This window comes from Peromyscus leucopus, chromosome 16_21 (assembly GCF_004664715.2).
Source record: "Peromyscus leucopus breed LL Stock chromosome 16_21, UCI_PerLeu_2.1, whole genome shotgun sequence".
Classification (NCBI taxonomy): domain Eukaryota; kingdom Metazoa; phylum Chordata; class Mammalia; order Rodentia; family Cricetidae; genus Peromyscus; species Peromyscus leucopus.
The window spans coordinates 72,824,452-72,843,787 of record NC_051084.1 but is presented as its reverse complement, the minus strand read 5'-3'; the positions used below and the strand labels follow the sequence as shown (position 1 = coordinate 72,843,787).

At 43.4% G+C, this 19,336-nt stretch overlaps 1 pseudogene; it reads left to right on the top strand.

Moving 5' to 3' along the window:
- The window catches only part of LOC114702163, a 36,261-nt pseudogene that overhangs the window by 13,370 nt on the left and 3,555 nt on the right, over window positions 1-19,336 (top strand).

Sequence of the window (19,336 nt, the reverse complement as noted above, 5' to 3'; positions counted from 1 at the left end):
AGGATGACCCCAGCTTAGACTACTAGCAATAGTGGAGAGAGTACTTGAACTGACCTACCCCAGTAATCAGATCAGTGAATACCCTACCTGTCATCATAGAGCCTTCATCCAGTAACTGATGGAAGCAGATGCAGAGATCCACAACCAAGCACCAGGCTGAGCTCCAGGAGTCCAGTTGAAGAGAGGGAAGAGGGATTCTATGAGGGGGCGTGGGGGTGGGGTGGGGTGTTAAGATCATGATGGGGAAATCTACAGAGACAACCAAACCAAACTAGTGGGAACTCATAAAATTTAGACCAACACCAGTGGCATCTTCATGGGACTGGACTAGGCCCTCTGCATAGTGAGACAGTTGTGTAGCTTGAGCTGCTTGAGAGGCCCCCTGGCAGCAGGATCAGGATCCATCCCTGGTGCATGAGCTGTTTTTCTGGAGCCCAGTGCCTATGGTGGGATACCTTGCACAGCCTTGGTGCAGGGGGAGGGGCTTGCACCTGCCTCAGCTGAGTGTACCAGGTTCTGCTGACTCCCCATGGGAAGCTTTACCTTCTCGTAGGAGATAATGGGTGGTGGGTTGGGTAGAGGGAGGCTGGAGGGGTTGGAGTTGGGAAGAGGGGGATCTGTGATTGGTATGTAAAATGAATAAAAAATTCTTTATAATGATAATAATAATGAGAGTACTTATTGCTCTTTCAGGGAACCAGGGCTCAGTTCCCAGCACCTACATGGAGCCGTTCATAACCACCTGTAACTCCAGTTCTAGAGGACCCAACACCCTCCCCTCTAGCCTCCGAAGGTAAATACTCATACACATAAACTAGAAATAAATAAACCTCTAAAGCCCCTCAATCCTAGACTGCTGTATTATCAAGATTGCTGTTTCATTGACCTTTCTCTAAAACTCTTCTCTGGAAACACCTTTTTTGTGCGAAGTGCTGAAAGTGTGACCCAAGACTAGGTGCCAGCGACCCAGGATCCCCAGACAGGTTGCACTAAACTTTATTTATCAGGGATCCCTGGGCTCCTGAGCCATGGGAACTCTAGCCATGCAAGAGCTGAAACGCTTTCAGCTGAACCCACGTTCATGTCATTTCTGAAGCCTCTGGTGTCTGTTGAGTCTACAGGACACTTGGCATTCTGTTCGCAAAGCGTGCCCAACACTTTCTTTGTGGTAGATTCCACATGCTGGGCAGATAACAATGTACAAATGAGTCACTATCGTGGAAGCATTTACGAAGAACCAGGGAAGCCCCCTACCCCCCCCCACCTCCCTCCCCGTGCTGTGGGACTGCGGATAGCAGGCAAACACCGCCTGATGGCATCTTTTTAAGAGCAAGCACTAAGAGTTTTTCTTCCATTTTTATATTTTCATTGTAGAAAAATGCAAACAATTCAGAAAAGAAGGAACAAAAAACCTCCCTGAAATACTGCTATCAAGAAATAAGCATAATTACCATTTGGGGATAATCCTTCCTTTGGGTTCACATTCTAAGCACAGAGGAGTTGTGCTCTTAACAGCTGTTCCTGCCTTATTTCCTAAGCAGCATGCAGTATGCAATGGATCTCTTGAGATGTTCATGGGCAGCTCTAGCATGAGAAGTTCATGTTCAGCTTTAGCTAAAGTTAATATGATTACATGTCTTCTGCATTGTGCTCCATCTTTGAGGGAAGCTCACTAAGAAACAGGATGTTAAAGTGGGGATGAAACAGCAGGATATTTTTAATACAGATGTTAAAAGGGAAGTGAGACAACAGAGTCCAAGGGGAGGTGAAACATTCCATTCTGTGGGAAGCTAATTAAGCTCAGAAAGTAAACAAAGTAGCTTCAGGACATCCCTGAAACTGACCAGATTCATAGACCTCCTTCTTCATGACACACGTGTAAAAGTAAGGACTACTAAGAGACACTTGCAGATCCTAGGGCAGCAGGCACTTTACCAATGGGGCCATCTTCCAGCCCTCATTTCCCTCCTATCTTATAGGTACGATTTGCTTTTTGCTCCAGAGTGGAAGGAATCTTGTGACCTTGGCATTAAAATGGTCTGTTTTAGAGCTGATGCATTTCTGATCCTGACCACCATGTAAGGCTCCCTAAGTTCTAAGTTTTCTTTTCTGCACTATGGAAACATTGCCCTGCCTTCTTCCTCCCCCCAGTAAAGGAAGCTAAGGATTTTCTGAAGAAATCACTGTTCCTTCAGCCAGAAAATATGCCAGAACAGGGCAGACAACAAGCCATGACTCAGCTTCAGGAGGCTGCAGTTGGGGAACAAGTAGGCCCTGGTGGTGTGAGTGTGGGCGAGGTAGACCTGAGGCTGAGAGCAAGAGAGCTGGCCCTGCCCCTTGCTGCCTGCTGCACTGGGTGAGCTGGCCAGGACAGTGCTCTAGAGCTCACCCTGGTGGTGATGATGAGGGAAAGCTGGCAGGCTGACCAACCCAGCTACCATCCAGGCCCAGAACCAGGGCTATGAGTTAGCCCACCCTAACATCCACCTCATCTTTGAACTTCTGGAGCATGTGAAGGGGCTGGACCTGCAGATCCAAAGCTACAGGCTCTCCACAACACAGGGCAACAACAGGATACCCAGGAGGGCCCAGTATCGATAGGGTAGCAGAAGCCAGAGTCCTTGAGCCAGACCAAGGATCCATTGCATTGAACTCTTACAAGTAAAGATGTGTTGACTAAATTGTGTGACTCACTGGGCCACATTACAGCTTCCATGCCAAGATTTTTCTTTCTTTTCTCTTTTCTGTTCTCTCTCTCTCCTATACTTTTAAATTTTGTTTGTTGGGGGCGGTGAGGTTGCAAGAGCAGAGGGCAGAAGTGAGAGGACAGGAGATGAGTGGAGTCAGGGTGCATGATGTGAAATCCACAAAGAATCAATAAAATGTTAAAAAGACAGACAGAAAGGAAAGGAAGGAAGGGAGGGAGGGAGGGAGGGAGGGAGGGAGGAAGGAAGGAAGGAAGGAAGGAAGGAAGGAAGGAAGGAAGGAAGGAAGGAAGAGCTGAACTTTTGCCCGACCTTGAAACCAAGCTGATTGTATGCTTTGGGACCACTGAAAACTCTGGACCCAACCTGTCGCCCTGCTGTGAACTTAGCTTACTTAAGGTTAACTTGTCTTTAAGGAAACAATATAACCAACCTTACTGAACCTTGGACTCCCCATGTGTCCAATTTTTACAAGGTACACTGAACCCATAGTTTCAATCATAAAATAAATTTCTGTCTCTCTTTTGCGACCCTTTTATACCTCGACTCAGAATAATCTATGTGTGTAATACGGTAGTCAAGCATGTCACTCACTGGAAGCCGCAAGATTGAAAGCAACCTGGAAGCAACATAGGAGTTTAGGTTGATCCTGCCTGTTTATGGTTTTGAGTGCTGTTCTGCGTCTGTAAGGGGTACTGACACTTCACAGGGTTTTTTCACTTTGTAAAACTTTGGTAAAAGTTTCTTGAGGATGGTTCTGTATTCCTCTCTCCATACTGTATTTCATGTGCTGTTGAATAAAGAAAGAGCAGATGCCTTGTTGGGGACACACAATAGACAGGAGACAGAGGCAGATGGAAGATACAGAGAGAAGGAGCTAGAACAAGGCCAGGCTTGCTCTCAGTTTGAAAGACTCACAAGGCTAGATGCTTTAAGTCTGCAGAACATTACATGAAAACATAGAGAAAAAAGCCCTCTGCAGACCTGCAGTCTAGTGGTGTTTGCTGAACAGCCCTCCAGGCTCCTCTCTGTTGGGACATGTGCATATGAATATTCATTTTACCAAGTGGCAGCTCACTATCCCTGCCACACTAATACACGCCTTTTCCCTTAGTATATATGATGAGTTCTCCATGTTAACCTGTGCAAACCCCTATCTCCTTAGGGCAGCCTGCAAACCAAAGTCCCTAAGCCAAACCAACCTGGTGGGCTTTCATAAATAAGAATTGTATTGGAACCCTATTGTATCCATTCCTTACACATTGGTGGCAAAATAAAACATTTTATTTTATTTTATTTGAGACAGGGTCTCTCTGTGTAGCCCTGGCTGTTCTGGAAGACCAGGCTGGCCTAGAACTCACAGAGATCCACCTGCTCTGCCTCCCGAGTGCTGGGATTAAAGGTGTGCGCCACCACCGCCTGGCCCATAAAACAGTTTTTAAGAGTATGATCACAGATGATTTTATTTTCCTCTATGTTCCACCTCTATATTTGAAGATCTTTCAGTATAAATGACTTTATTAAGACAGCATTTTTAACCGATTCTATTTCTCTCAGCTTTACATTAGTACCACTCTTCATTTATTTGTTATGCCATCATCATGTGCTTGCTGGTAAACTCAACATCCCCAGCTGAGTAACCATCTCCCCTGTGCAGAGGACTGTTTTAGGACAAGGAACAAAATCACTCATCTTTTTCTCCAGGAAATTAAAGGCACAGGTGAAGTAGAGGCTCAAGGTTGTGAAACTTACACTTTTAGCTAGTTTCTTATGTGTGAGTTCACGTCGATGTGCATGCCCAGGTGCAACCGCCTGGATGTGCGGCCTGGGTGCACCTGCCTCTGTGTGCACTCTGGGTGCACCTGCCTCTGTGTGCAGGCTGAGCTCACCTGCCTCTGTGTGCAATCTGGGTGCACCTGCCTCTGTGTGCACTCTGGGTGCACCTGCCTCTGTGTACAGCCTGTGCGCACCTGCCTTGGTGTGCATTTGGCCAGAGGAGAACTTGCTGGTTACTCAGTGTTTCCTTCCACCAAATGGAACTGGGCTTAGTGGCACTTACTGGCCTTTTCCTACGGAGCCATCCTGCTGGCCCAGATCCATGATTTTATAGGTGCCTTCAAGTGTTCTTTGTGCTACTTTGTGTAGTAGCCAAAGATGACAAGAGATTTCCAGAAAACAACTTGTAAATGTGTTTTTAAAGTTAAAATGATCTGTCATAGAACCTAACCATTTAATTCCTAGGTGTGAAATGGAAAGTTATGACTAAGAACTAAGTGCTGCAGACCTGTAAGCAAGCAGGTGCAGAAACTGGGCCTGGTAAAGTGGTCAAGAATAAAGCCTGCTTCACGTGCTACTTAGTGATGTTGAGGATGAAACTGATTACTATGGTGATCCAGGACAAAAATACGTACAACACACCCAACACACAGGAGGGCAGTAACTAATAGATTGCTTACGCCTCTATAAGCAAGCTAGTGCAGCTTCTGCAGATGAACCAAGAGCTATGCACCAGTTTACATCTGACCCATGGCTGACTCTCTGTCTTCTCTGTAGTGTGGCATGGAGAAGATCTACAGAGGCCAAGTGGAGGTAACTACAGATGGACGAAACGTGGAAAGCATTGATGGCCAATTTGGTGCCTCTACCTGTTATATTAGAGCAAGCCTCGACATAGCTATTATGCAGCTGCCAGTGAAGTTTGTGGGGCTGAAGAAAGTCATAGTTGGAGGCTTTTCTATTCCTTACAGTGCCTAAGGAGCCAGAGTTATAATTCTGAAAGCAAGGAGTATAATGCAGAAGTTCATTACAAGTACCCTATGGGTCAGAAGCTTGCAGATTATATACATTACCTAATGGCAGATGAAAATGCTTATAAGAAAAAAGTCTTAGTATTTGAAGAACAGTGTGAGTCCACATGTGATAGAGATGTATAGGAAAGCTCATGCTCATATACAAGGAAATCCAGTCAGAGAGAAGCCCAAAAGAAATTTACAGAGGTAGAACCATCCCAAAATGCCACTTGCCCAGAAGAAAGATCAGGTAGCTCAAATAAGGCAAGCTTTGTTGGAGCTCAGAAGCAGGCTGCTGAGCTAGGGCTGGACCCGAGAAACTTCCCACTACATTTGGCGCCCAAACATGGTAGCAAGAATTTCCACCCAAAACCTGAGAAAGCTTTGAAAAAGGATTTTAAAATGGAGCTAAAAGCAGCTTCCTAGTTCGGTCTCTCTGGCAAGCTGTAGTATGGGCTTGAGCTACGTACGGTATGGTGAGTTTGCAACATTCAGGCTTGACCTGTAGGATGCATGGCGGATTCCCACCTTGGCACACAGAGATGTCTTGAAACTGCAGTGCACTGCATGGTGGATTTAGCCTTACTCATACAGAAAAAAATGTTTCTGGGCCAGCTGCATGTTACCTGGAGGCAGCACGGACCCCAGAGTTGGCAAGGTAAGCATGGCTCTCCTGGGTACCTCCACCACGTTGGGAAACTGAGGTGGGTGGAGTCAGCAGCCAGGGCTGCCACTTTTTGTCCTGGCCATGAAGTTTAGCAGTTTAAAGTCTCTCCCGGTCAGAGAAGGATTAGAGATTCACAATGAGACAGATTCAAGTGGGATAAACCCTAAACCACTTATAATATATAAAAAATGTATGTAGGCTTTGAGAGAGAGGGGGAAAGGAGTTATATAAAGAAATAGATAATTTTTAAAAATAAAGTCTGTAAAGAGACAATAAAATAATATAAAAAAATAAACCACATAAAGATGAAAATCACACAGAGAGTCTGGATTATATTGTCTTTGGGATTTTTAACTACAGAAAGACTTTGACAGTAAAGGCTTCTCAGTTAAACCAATATGTATATTTTAAAGGTACCTTGCTTGACTTCAAAATTTATGTCTAAGGACATGTTGATTTGGAAAAGACATTCTGCTTTTGTTTCCACAGAAGATAAGAACCTATGGATTGCTTCCAAGCTAAAATGGTTTGATCAAGGAAGAACCCTTGAGAGGCTCAGATGATCCAACATCCAAAATCAGCTTCAAAGTAACTGGCTGAGACAATCCATCCTCACAGGCTACTCAGTTGGGACTTAAACATAATTCTTAATTTTCTCAGGATCCCCATAAAATTGCCAGTACCCTCAATCAGCAGAAAGTAGTAGAAGAAGCTATGCCCAAATTCCCAAAATATTGTTTATAAATATTTATTTTTATTTAAAATGGGTTGATTATGAATGCAATCTCTTTATAAAGAAAAAAAAAGAGGATATTATAGATACGACAGGATACAAGGGTAGATTATTGAATCTATTTTTAAAGAGCAACAACTTGTTTGAATTTTTTTCTTTTTATTAGAGATTTTCTATTCATTTTACATATCAATAATGGATTCCCTTGTCCTCCCTCCTCCCACCCCCCAGCCTTCCCCCCCAACCCACCCTCCATTCCCACCTCCTCCAAGGCAAGGTCTCCCCTGGGGGGTTAGCAGAGCCTGGTACCTTCAGTTAAGGCAGGTCCAATCCCCTCCTCTCTGTACCAAGGCTGAGCAAAGTGTCTCAGCATAGGCACTAGGTTCCAAAAAGCCAGCTCACTCACTAAGGACAGGTCCTGGTCTCACTGCCTGGGGGCCTCCTAAATAGTTTAAGCTAAACAACTGTCTCACTTATCCAGAGGGCCTAGTACAGTTCCATGGGGGCTCCTCAGCTATTGGTTCATAGTTCATGTGTTTCCACTAGTTTGGCTATTTGTCCCTGTGCTTTTTCCAATCATGGTCTCAATATCTCTTGCTCATATGATTCCTTCCTCTCTCTTGTCGATTGGACTCCTGGAGCTCCACCTGGGGCCTGGCCATTGATCTCTGCATCTGCTTCCATCAGTCACTGGATGAGGGTTCTATCACGACAGTTAGGGTGTTCGGCCATCCAGTCACCAGAATGGGTCAGCTCAGGCTTTCTCTCGACCATTGCCAGTAATCTACAGTGGAGGTATCTTTGTAGATTCCTGGGGACCTCTCTAGCACTCTGATTCTTCCTGTTCCCATGGGCTCTTCATTTATCATGGTATCTCTTTCTTTGTTCTCCCACTCTGTTCCTGATCCAGCTATGACCTCCCACTCCCTTAAGCTCTCTTTCCCCCAACCCTCGCCCTCCATTACCTCCCCTCATCCCCAGTTTGCTCATATAGATCTCATCCATTTCTTCATCACTGGGTGGTCCCTGTGTCTTTCCTAGGGTCCTTTTTACTAGCTAGCCTCCCTGGAGCTGTGAGTTGGAGTCTGGTTATCCTTTGCTTTACATCTAGTATCCACTTATAAGTAAGTACATACCATGTTTGTCTTTCTGAGTCTGGGTTACCTCACTCAGGATGATATTATCTAGTTCCACCCATTTGCCTACAAACCTCATGATGTCATTGTTTTTCTCTGCTGAGTAGTACTCCATTGTGTTTATGTACCACATTTTCTTAATCCATTCTTCAGTTGAAGGGCACCTAGGTTGTTTCCAGGTTCTGGCTATTACAAATAGTGCTGCTATGAACATAGTTGAGCATGTGTCCTTGTGGTATGATTGAGCATTCCTTGGGTATATGCCCAAGAGTGGTATAGCTGGGTCTTGAGGACATTGATTCCCAATTTTCTGAAAAAGTGCCATATCGAATACCAAAGTGACTGTACCAGTTTGCATTCCCACCAACAGTGGAGGAGTGTTCCCCTTGCTCCACATCCTCTCCAACATAAGCTGTCTTCAGTGTTTTTGATCTTAGCCATTCTGACAGGTATAAGATGGTATCTCAGAGTCACTTTAATTTGCATTTCCCTGATGACTAAGGATGTTGAGCAATTCCTTAAATGTCTTTCAGTCATTTGAGATTCTTCTGTTGAGAATTCTCTGTTTAGCTCTAGAGCCAATTTTTTAATTGGACTGTTAGGTATTTTCATGTCTAGTTTCTTGAGTTCTTTATATATTCTGGAGATCATCCCTCTGTCAGATGTGTAGTTGGTGAAGATCTTTTCCCATTCTGTAGGCTGTCGTTTTGTCTTATTGACTGTGTCCTTTACCCTGCAAAAGCTTCTCAGTTTTGAGAGGTCCCATTTATTAATTATTGTTCTCAGTGTCTGTGCTATTGGTGTTATATTTAGAAAGTGATCTCCAGTGCCAATGCATTCAAGACTACTTCCTACTTTCTCTTCTATCAGATTCAGAGTAACTGGTTTTACATTACTATGGATTTTAGTTTATTGATACAAATTTAAAGTTAATTTCATTATACTGTATGTATATTTTTACTCTTGTTTGCAGTATTATGTTTATGCAACTCATTTAAAATTGTAATGTATCATTAAGAAATACAGATTAATAATCATCTATGATAATCAAACTTATAGTAATGTTAGTTAAGTTTTCTAGGTATACATAGTTATATTTTGATTAGGTAGGTAATCTTCAAACACTTCAAAGACCTACAGAATATGGCATTTAAAATGTTTTAAAAACTTAGACTTTCTGAACAGTGAGACATGTCTTCTCCTGGCAGCACCAATTTACTTCAAAGAGGATGATGGGCATCAAAGAGACTCCATATGGAGTTTGCTTTCTTTATAGCAAAAGTTAGTCATTTGGGCAAGAAACTGTTCTTGCCTGGACTGCTTGAAAAAATGTTGTATCGACTGGATGTGTAGGATCCATAAAAAAATGACCATTAAATTTTGCCAAAACAAGATAAGATGGTCCTTCAGGCTCCTGCTTCCCAGAGGAGACTGCCAGATGTTCTGCAGGACACAAGGAGAAACTCTCAGCCTATAGGCTGAAGAAGGATGCCCCAACATTACAGAGAAACTTTGGGTGACTGTCCAGGCAGGCAGATGTCTCTATCCTTCTAGATTTTTGGAAGTTGCTTACAGTGCTCTTTCTGTTTACTTAGGTAATAGTATATCCTTCTGGGGTCTTTGATATAGTTAAAGACTAGATAATTATAATTTTCCTTTGTTATGATAAAAAATAAATCAGATATAAAACTTTAGACTCACAAATATAGGATAAAAGATAAAATACTTTCTTTAATTTGGCAAATACTAATAGACTAGATGTTGTAACTGTAATTCTTACTTGATAACTGTTTGATATATATATATACATATATATATATATGTATATATATATAATTTTACTATATTAAAGCTAAAACCTTCCTTTTTGATTAGATAGAAAAGGGGAAATGCTGGGGGATGTCTTTCTGTATGTTATGGATATATGTTGTTCCCATTGGTTAATAAATAAGGTGCTTTGGCCTATGGCAAGGCAGCTTATAGACAGGCAAAAAACTCCAAGGAGAGAGACAGGAAAGAGAAAGGCAGAATCTGAAGAGACATGAGTTAGCCGCCAAAGGAACAACATGTAATGGGACACAGGTAAAGCCACGGAACACATGGTGATATATAGATTAATAATTATGGGTTAATTTAAGATAATAAGAGCTAGCTAGCAAGAGGCCTGCTAAAGGCCATACAATTTATAAATAATATTAAGCCTCTGAATGATTATTTATAAATGGCTATGGGACCATGGGGCTGGGTGGGACCAGAAAAACTTTTGACTACCTAGGAGGGTTGTCTTTTTAGACAAAAGCAATGCATTCAGGCTGAGGAAACAGCTCCGTGGGTAATGGGTGCCTGTTGTGCAATCATGGGATCTGCATGCAGATGCCTAGTGCCAGGTAAATGCCAGGCATGCGAACACTGGGGTGGGAGCACAGTCAGAGGCAGGAAGCTTTCTGGAGCTCACTGTCCAGACAGTCTAGTCCAAATGGCAAGGGGAGTCTGCAGGAGAGACTGTCTTTAGCAAGTGACATCCTGTCACCCTCCGGTGTGCACATCCACATGGGGGAGTGCACTCACATACACGCACATTCAAAAAATCAATGAGTTTATTATACCAATAATTATTACCAACAATTGGTACCAATGTATTATTATACCAATATGTAATACACTTGCATATATATTATCACAAAAGAGAGAAAACTCCAGAAATAAAGGGAAATGTTCCAAATTGTATCTATAGGATATAATATCTAGAATACATGTATAAAAGATAACCTAATCAAAAAATGAGTAAAAGACCAAAGAGATGTTTCTGAAAATAATGTATGTCCACACATGCCATGGGACACACTATCCTAAACATGTACACACAAATGCTAAATAAATGTCATTCACTACACTAAATAAATATCATTAAAATGTCCATTGGAGCTGCATCCAAACAGCAATCTAGAATGTTCAAACATTAAAAATAAAATCAAGAAAGCCCATTGTGCTGAGGAAGGATGAACCATAACTATTCAACTACTTAAAAAAGGGAAAATATTTTTTCTAAACAATATCAGCAAGTTCAATATACAAATAAGAAAGATGAAGTCAGCACAAAGTCATTTAAAGTGCAAAGTCATATGAAAAGAAACAAATTATCAGCAGAAAATTAAGCACTTTGTAGGTTTTTTTTCAAATTTATGTTTATGGGTATTTTGCCTTCATGTATATTTATACACATTGTGTGCACAGTGCCCAGAGGCCGGATGAAGGCCTTGGATTCCCGTAACTTAGATTCCAGATGGCTGTCAGCAGCTGTGGGGGTGCTAGGGACCAAGCCTCGGTCCTCAGGAAGGAGCAGTCAGTGCTCTTAACCATTGAGCCGTCTCTCCAGCGCCCCGGGAAGCTATCTTTTGATGGAAGAGGAGCAATCACATTATGCTCGTGGTTTTCTAATTATTGGCTAGTTCTTATGTGACCTTGGATAGTTTAGTTTATTATTCTTTAAAGGTGTATTTTTGTACACATTTGTGTGAATTACAGGTGAAATTTAAAAACACAATATATACATAAAAATATCACAGACATGTGTCCAGGACTGTCTAGGTCTTTAATTTATATGCTAATTTAATTGTTAAGGATAGAAGAAATACTGGTTATTTCCAAGACAGGAGGAGCAGCAATATTAGGTCAGCCCTTTCAAAAAACCTAAGTAGTACAACTTTACATTTTTTCAAGTAGGTCTCAGCAGTTACATTATTTCAGATTTCACTCAATCCATCTATCAGCCTGCTCATGAGTCATACTTGTCTATGGACAAGTGGCAGTCCTAGGCAGGCTTGGCAGGAAAGAATCAGAAGTTCCCCAGTCTCATTGGGTGTGACAGGTGGCAGGACACTAGCCACTTGAACATGTGGCTCTGGCAGGCCTTGCCCTTCTCATTCCCTCTGTCTTGCTAAACGGTTTGATTTGTATCCCTAAAGCCAGCCCCCAAGGTCTCTTCCCTTATTTGGCCACTTCCTCCTCCTGAGGTTGGCCACCAAGGTCCAGCTATCAAAGAACTAAAGTCCAGTAATCAGAAGCCCCCTTTGGCTCACCTAATTAACATGCCCAATTAACACCTCACCCTAACACAGGGGTTCCCATTTTACCTTTATACACTGTCATCTGCTTACGGGCCACATCGGTCCCCCCTCAATTCAGAGGCAGTCCTTTGTCCTTCTGGGACAAACCCCCCTCCCCCTCCCTTGTCCCCTTCCCCTCTCCCTCGCTCCCCATCTCCTTTACCACCTCATCCCAGCCCGTTCTAGCACAGACCCCCCTTCTTCTCTTAAATCACACCTGCAAGGTCATTTGCTGCTGTTTTTCTGTCAGAGTCAAAAAGCAGCCACTTTAACTTTTCTTCCCCACTTAATAAGGATCTCTCTGTGAAAACCGGTGTTTGGGTGTGGTTTGTGTCTAATTTGGGTCCAGGAGGAAGCCCCCACTGTTCAGGGGGTCTCCTTCAACAGGATTTTTTTTTTTTAATCCAGCTATCCTAAATGTAGGATTAGCCTAAAATCATGATAACACTGTAGCAGAAAATGTAGGCATGATCCAATGGCCAACCTACATGCTTCTAAATAAGAAGTCTGGCACACCATGTTCCTGAATGTCTCCAGAAATCAGAACACGGAATTCTGAAGTAGCGTGAAAAGCCGGTATGGCCGTCGACGAGTCTGCACTGTACTCTCCATGTCTCCTTTTTTTTTTTCTTTCTTTTTGGTTTTTCCAGACAGGGTTTCTCTGTGTAGTTTTGGTGCCTGTTCTGGATCTTGCTCTGTAGCCCAGGCTGGCCTCGAACTCACAGAGATCCGCCTGCCTCCGCCATCCGAGTACTGGGGTTAAAGGCGTGCACCACCACCGGCAGGCTTCCCTGTCTCCTTTTATGAGCTTCTTCCTCCGCACAGAGAGTCTGGTGGTATGAGCACTCACCGTCCAATCCGAGGTAAAGTGCTAACCAATCACAGTCTATAGGCTTCCAGTAGATAGGTGGTTGCGCATGTGTAATACAGCAGGCGCTGTTCCCTGAGTGGTTCATCTCTGTGCTCTTTACTGGCCCTGGGCAGTGCAGTCTCATCAGGGAAGCCCTGTTAATGACAGCATAATACACCTGAACTTGATCCACAGCTGTAGCTGCGTGCTGCATGGACCCGAGACACATTACAGAACTTTAGGCCTGCCTGACTTTCAGAACCTGTCCCTGAGACCAGAGCTCGGGCCTGCAGCTCTGCAGTTCTGAGGATTGTTCCCACCTTCCTGTTGGGCTGCTATCACTGAGCGCCTTGCCTACCAAACACTGCTTTGATCTAACTGTGGATGTAACCCTAGGTAGATTTCATCGTGCTCAAAACAGACACACAGTAAGCAAAGCGATGAGCGATAACAAAGTCCATTTTGGAGGACGAGAAGAGCGAAGTTAAACTCTCTTACCAAGCTGGTCAGTGCTGGGCGGGTTTGACACACAGTGAGCCGTCCTAACAGGCAGATAGTACTGACAAACACAGAGGAAAAGGTCTTGTATTTTCAGTTGCCCTTCTCCTCGATGCCCAGCCAGATTTACTGTGGAAAGCGGCAATGCCAATTTTTGCAGGCAAATTGTACAAGGGCAGAGAGGGCAGAACTGCAAAGAGCTGGCCTGGCTGGCTCTTATCGGTGCAGCTTGCTTTCTTCATACAATAAATATTTCACTCAAGATCAACGAGAGTGTGTCTCTATCCTCTTGATTCTGAGGGAAGACAATACATGTGATTATACTCTTAATGTAGTTTTGGTAACTTTGTTTTCTGTAAAAAGGAACCAATTAAGGGTTATAAAACTTCCAACTTCCTGAATTGCTTCTATTGCTTAAATTTATAAACAGCTTTCATGACCTGACGATCCCAGTTATTCAGGCATTTGTTCTACTGTTAAAGACCCAGTGAACCGGTATCTAAGAGTTTTATATGGGTGGGGGAGGCACATTCCTAGCACGCCGCCTTAATGGAGGTGCATAGAAGACAAAAAGACTTGCCTTGGGAACACAGGCTAGAGACCCAACTAGAAAAGCTTGCTGCAGACCAGTTAAAAATGTAAAATATAGCTACCATAGAGCTTAATTGTGTGATGGTATTTTCAACTTCTGTCATCAGGAGACAATATTTTGCACTTTTGTGGGATTGGCCTACAGCTACAGCCATATTGGACAGATGTCTTTAACTCTAAATGCAATGCAGAATTACCTATCATTTCTTTGCTATGCAGATTGAATATTTTGCATGAGCATTCAAAAACGCATGTTTATAGTTTTAACTTTTTAAGTTTATTGTTTTTCCACCAGCAAATGTACTGTCTACAGATGGAAAACTCAAGCCTTTGATGGGTGGTGAGGAATTGCTCAAAAGAATCCATTACACACAGAGACACATATTATACATAATGTCAGGAAAGCCTAGATTACAGTTTGCCAGCTATGTTTGGGAGGAAACCTCATCTCAGAGAAGCATTTTAGGGATTCTAGACGGTAGTCCTCAGCAGCTGGTCCTGCTGTAAGATTTGGTCAATGGGAAATGCTGCTGCTTTTCTCCCCTTGATGGCTCCTCCCCTCCCTCTATGGCCATCTCTGTGAAAGCAGAGTTCCTTATTACACTCAAAACAGCAGCGAGAAGAGCAGGCCCGGAAACTAAGCAATGTGGCGTCCTATTTTTAGGTCACCTTTAGAAGCAACCAAGAAAATTTGAGACTGTGGGACCTTACAACTATAGGGAACTGTGGCAGAGGACTTATTTTTGGAACTCAACAACTTTCCTGCAGTAAGGGTACTTAACACTGAATAAGCGATTACAAAGGACTTGTCAAAGTTTTAATCGTGTTGAAAATCTCAGTAATCTTCAACTATTCTACTTCAGATGCCGTAAAGCTGGCTTAAAATAAAATTTGAAGATATATGTGGTGTAGTTTAGGAGTTTCATACTATTAAAACCTACTCAGCTTGATCAGAGATGACCGAATACTCTAGGTAATAGCTTATGGGGAGTTCACCAGAGATGGCCACTCAGATACAATTTAGAGCCAATTGAAAGTCTTTATTTCAACTGGCTGGCACTATACTCATGTATTCAGAACCTAAGTGTAACCCAAGCATTTATTGTAAGGGGCTTTCACAGGCAAAAATCACATTCTGGTATTTTGCTCTGCAGCTTCATGTGGAGATGGAGGGTGGAGGGGTAGGGAGGGGTTGCACAAGCAAGCAGTTTGACAGAAGCTAAGGTAAGCATTCAGCTGGTGGGGGAGGTCTGCACAGTGGGCAGTTTGACAGAAGCTAAGCTAAGCTAGCTGGGGCATCCTGGCCTCAGATTCCTAGAATAGAGTTGAATTTTCTATGGCATTCTCCATCAAGTTAAATCTAAAATGGTCTCAACAGGGATACAAGATGGAGGAACTTCTGCACTGTCTTACTCTGTCACATTCCCCACTGGTTCTATGGGCCTGAGTCAAATTAGTGATATGTCCTGTTCTAGGGGGAATACATGGTCCTAATGACCAGTAGCTTACTTAGTTGGTCATGCAGTTGAGGATGCAGGGTCCCACAACTAGTCTGATCAGAATAAGAATCAATGGTCTAGCTAATGCTGACAGTAAGGTGGTCAGCCATTGGGACCAGGTAAACAGAAACTGATACCAATGACCTGATCTGTGTCTCCTTTCTTTCTGTGTCATGACAAGGTTTTCCCTAATTACCACTAATTGGTTGGCATAAAACAGCAAATTTCTCCCAAAGCCATGTAGAGTCAGCTTCCCTGTTTCATAAAACAGAGGTCTAGTTTCCTTCAGTTCTGTAAAACTGCTTCTGTGAAGGAGTCAGTTTGGCTTTCCAGTCTGGAATAAAATTCTCCAAATGGCCTAGGTCTAAGTCTGCCTGGGAATTGAGTTCCATAAAGCTTTGGTTCCCAACAAATAAGGCTGAGATACCTATGGTAGTTGCACTAACTATTCCTGTCCTTGCTAGAATACAGACCAGAATTGGCTAGGGCCTGTTTGACCTTCGTTAACATTGAGTCAAGTCAACCAATATGTGCTACCACCCTGTCTTCTCCATTATAGGCTATGCCTAGGTGATAGCATAGACCGGTATAAACAAAGTGGAGCTGTGACTTTCCCATGATCAGAGGAGGCACATTTAGTCAAACCATTAGTACAAGCAAGCCAGGTAATTTGAGGACATGATGCAGGTAACAGTCCTTGGCAGAGCATGTATAAAATTGTAGTCCCTGAGGCCTTTAGTATAGCCAGTCTTCACAACTGATTTACTGGTCCCCATTCTTCCCCTAGATCCATATTGTTCTACCCCTGGAGGGGACAAAAGAGAGCAGAGGTCTACCTGAAAGAGTTTCCCATGCCTGATTTTTCTGAATTCCCATGTCCAGGTTTGGGGCTGGTGGGGATTATGCATCCCAGGTTATAAACTCTGCTCAGTCTTATCTTTACAGGGTCTGAGATCCAACTGAGAATCCATCTGTTGTCCTCAGTGGCCTTTTTTTTCCTTCTTCAAGTGACGACATCAGCTACTTTGACAGCAGTTGGAGTGGTGAGAATGACTGGGTAGGGTCCCTTTGAGACAGGTTCCGGGGGCTGGGCAGGGATCCTCTTTACAAACCAAGTTTCCTGATTGGAACTGTTGGGCAAGTTCAGAGGTGAGAGACAACAGGATTCCCTTCACAGTCTGGTCCCTAGCCTGGTGAGCTTCCTGCAAAGCCTTCAAGGACTGGGTCTGAGGAGTTCAGCAACTTTTGTGGTCCCTAGGTGGGGCCTTGGTAGAGATCCATAGCCAGTGGCCTTTCCAAATTCCCGGGAAGGATGGGTCTGTCCATCATCCTTATTTATCCTGCTGACCAGTCCTTGTCTCACCCAGGCAGTCTCACCTCTGGGTATATTTCAGGTGGTCCAGTCTGAAAACTGGGCTCCTGCAGACCTACCAGGACTCAAGGAGAGGCCCCAGTGATTCTAGGGCTATTTTCCATGAGGCCAAGTCAGCTGTCCTGTTTCCCTTCCGGGAAATCTCTTTGGAGTCCTCTGCAATAGACAATGGCCAACCTTTTGGGTAACCAGATAGCTTCTAATACAGCTTTCTTTTCTATTTTTGATATCTTTTCCTGCTGAGGTTAGCAGTCTTCTTTCCCTGTAGAACCCCATGGACATGGGCTGTGGTGAAAGCATATTAGTTATCAGTGTATGTGATAATAGCCTTGGTTTTTACCAATGGAGTGCTGAAGTCAAAGGTAAAAGCTCAACTCTCTGAACTGAGGCTACCCTGCTTAAAGAGTGTGCCTAGAAAGACCTATCTTGGGTCACCACTTCTGTCCTTGCATACCTGATCCCATTTGGGTTGAAATTTCTCCCATCTGAGTCTGGTATCACCAACAGGACATCAGTCAGATCATGCCTGATAGACTGGATCATGCCAGTCACCTCAAGGCAGGAGACTGGTAGGGTTGAGGGCTGATGTCTTGTGGAACCAAATGAGGGGTTGATCCAGAAGCAGGGCTTAGTATTGGGTTATCCAGGGATTAGATATCCATCTCCCAGGTTCCCTTCTAAAGAGGGTCTCAACAGTGTAGGGCTGTTTGGAACAGTTCGTGCCCTAAAGTTAAATTTGTCAGGGTAGTTTTTTTCTTTGTTTTTACTGGCAGGGCAGTAGCAACTATGGTCTTTATACATGCTGGCCATCCAGCTGAGACTGGACAGATATGCCATTGGTCTTTTCCAGGATCCCAGGGTTTGCATGAGGACCCCTCTAGGCTATGCCTCTGGTCTTATCCACATACAAGTGAAATTTCTTAGTAATGTCTGTGAGGTCCAAAGCTGGGGCAGGATATTTTTTAAGGCTTCAAAGGCCCTCTGTTCAGTCTCAGTCCATTCCAAAGGCTACATACCCCTGGGCTTGGCCACTCAGCAAATGGTCTACAGCCTTCAACATCCCCAGGAATGCCCACACTTGTTATTTTGTTTTGTTTTTTTGATGTGGGATGGGGATTTGCAGGATGGCTGAAAGCTGAAACATGGTATCGGGAAAGTGTCTGCTTTCCTTCTTCTAGGTTGTAGCCTAGGTATGTGACCTGAAGGATGAACAACTGAATCTTCTTGGCTGATATTCTGTACCCCAGGGATTGGAGGACTACTAAAATGCCCTCTGTTGTCTGTCCACATTCCTCCTCATTGTTCAGAGCTATGGGGCCATCTATACACACTGGAGCAGCAGGCTTTGTGGACATGTTTGGTCTGAATTCCAACAGATCTGCACTCAGGGCCCCAACCAACAATGCTGGTGAGTCAGTCCCTGAATCCCTTCCCATTGTCTATTCCCCTCATTTCTCTTTGTGTTTCTTCAAGGGCAGAAGTCTCCACATAGCAGATTGTCCTTCCCTGTCTTCAACTGAATCTCGACTGTTGTGAACGTTCTGAGCAATTTCCAAAAGTTGAGATCTATTTATTCCTTCAAATATCTCTAATTTCTGGAGCTTTCTCCTTATGTCTGGAGCTAACTGCATGACAAAGGAAATATTAGTGGTTCACTGGGTAAATACCCAATTTGTGTCACAGAGTCTTTCCAGAAACCCAGAAGGCAATTCATCAGGTCCTTGAATAACCTGACTTACCTTAAATTAGCTGGTTTTCTGGCTGCCACTTTTAATCCTCCCAATAACGTTTCTTGAAGAAAATTGTCCAATGCCCTCCTATCTTAAAAGTTTCCATTGGGCTGTTTCCAACAGGCTCTTAAGGGCCTGCAGCTTCTCCAAAGATGGAGGGTTTGGGGGTCTTCCAACTACATTCATTACTGGTAGAGAATATATAAACTGTGAACAGGAAAGGAGTTGAACTTCTACTTTCCCTCTGGTGGTGGATCAGGTAACTATTTTCTCCTCCCTGCAGCAAGACTGAGAACAGGCAGAAGTTTTGGGTTTCTCTTGGCCACTTAGCTGCACCATAACTTGGGTCACCAACAAGAGGGCACAGGTCTTAAGCCAAGGGTATGTGTGTGTCTTGAACCAGAGAAGCCATTAGTTATGACAGTTAAATTAGTGGCTATAGTTGGTATACATACATGCACAGGAATATATGCATGGATGTATACCCATACAAATGCATAAAATGCATATTTAAAATGAACTCTAATTTCAGCAATTACATACTAAGTATCAATTTTAATCTTTGATGATCCCCAAAGCCACTCCTTTGTATCCTATATAGCCTTATATTATTATATATTCTAAATATTCTAAAATATTATAGAATCATAATTTTCTGTT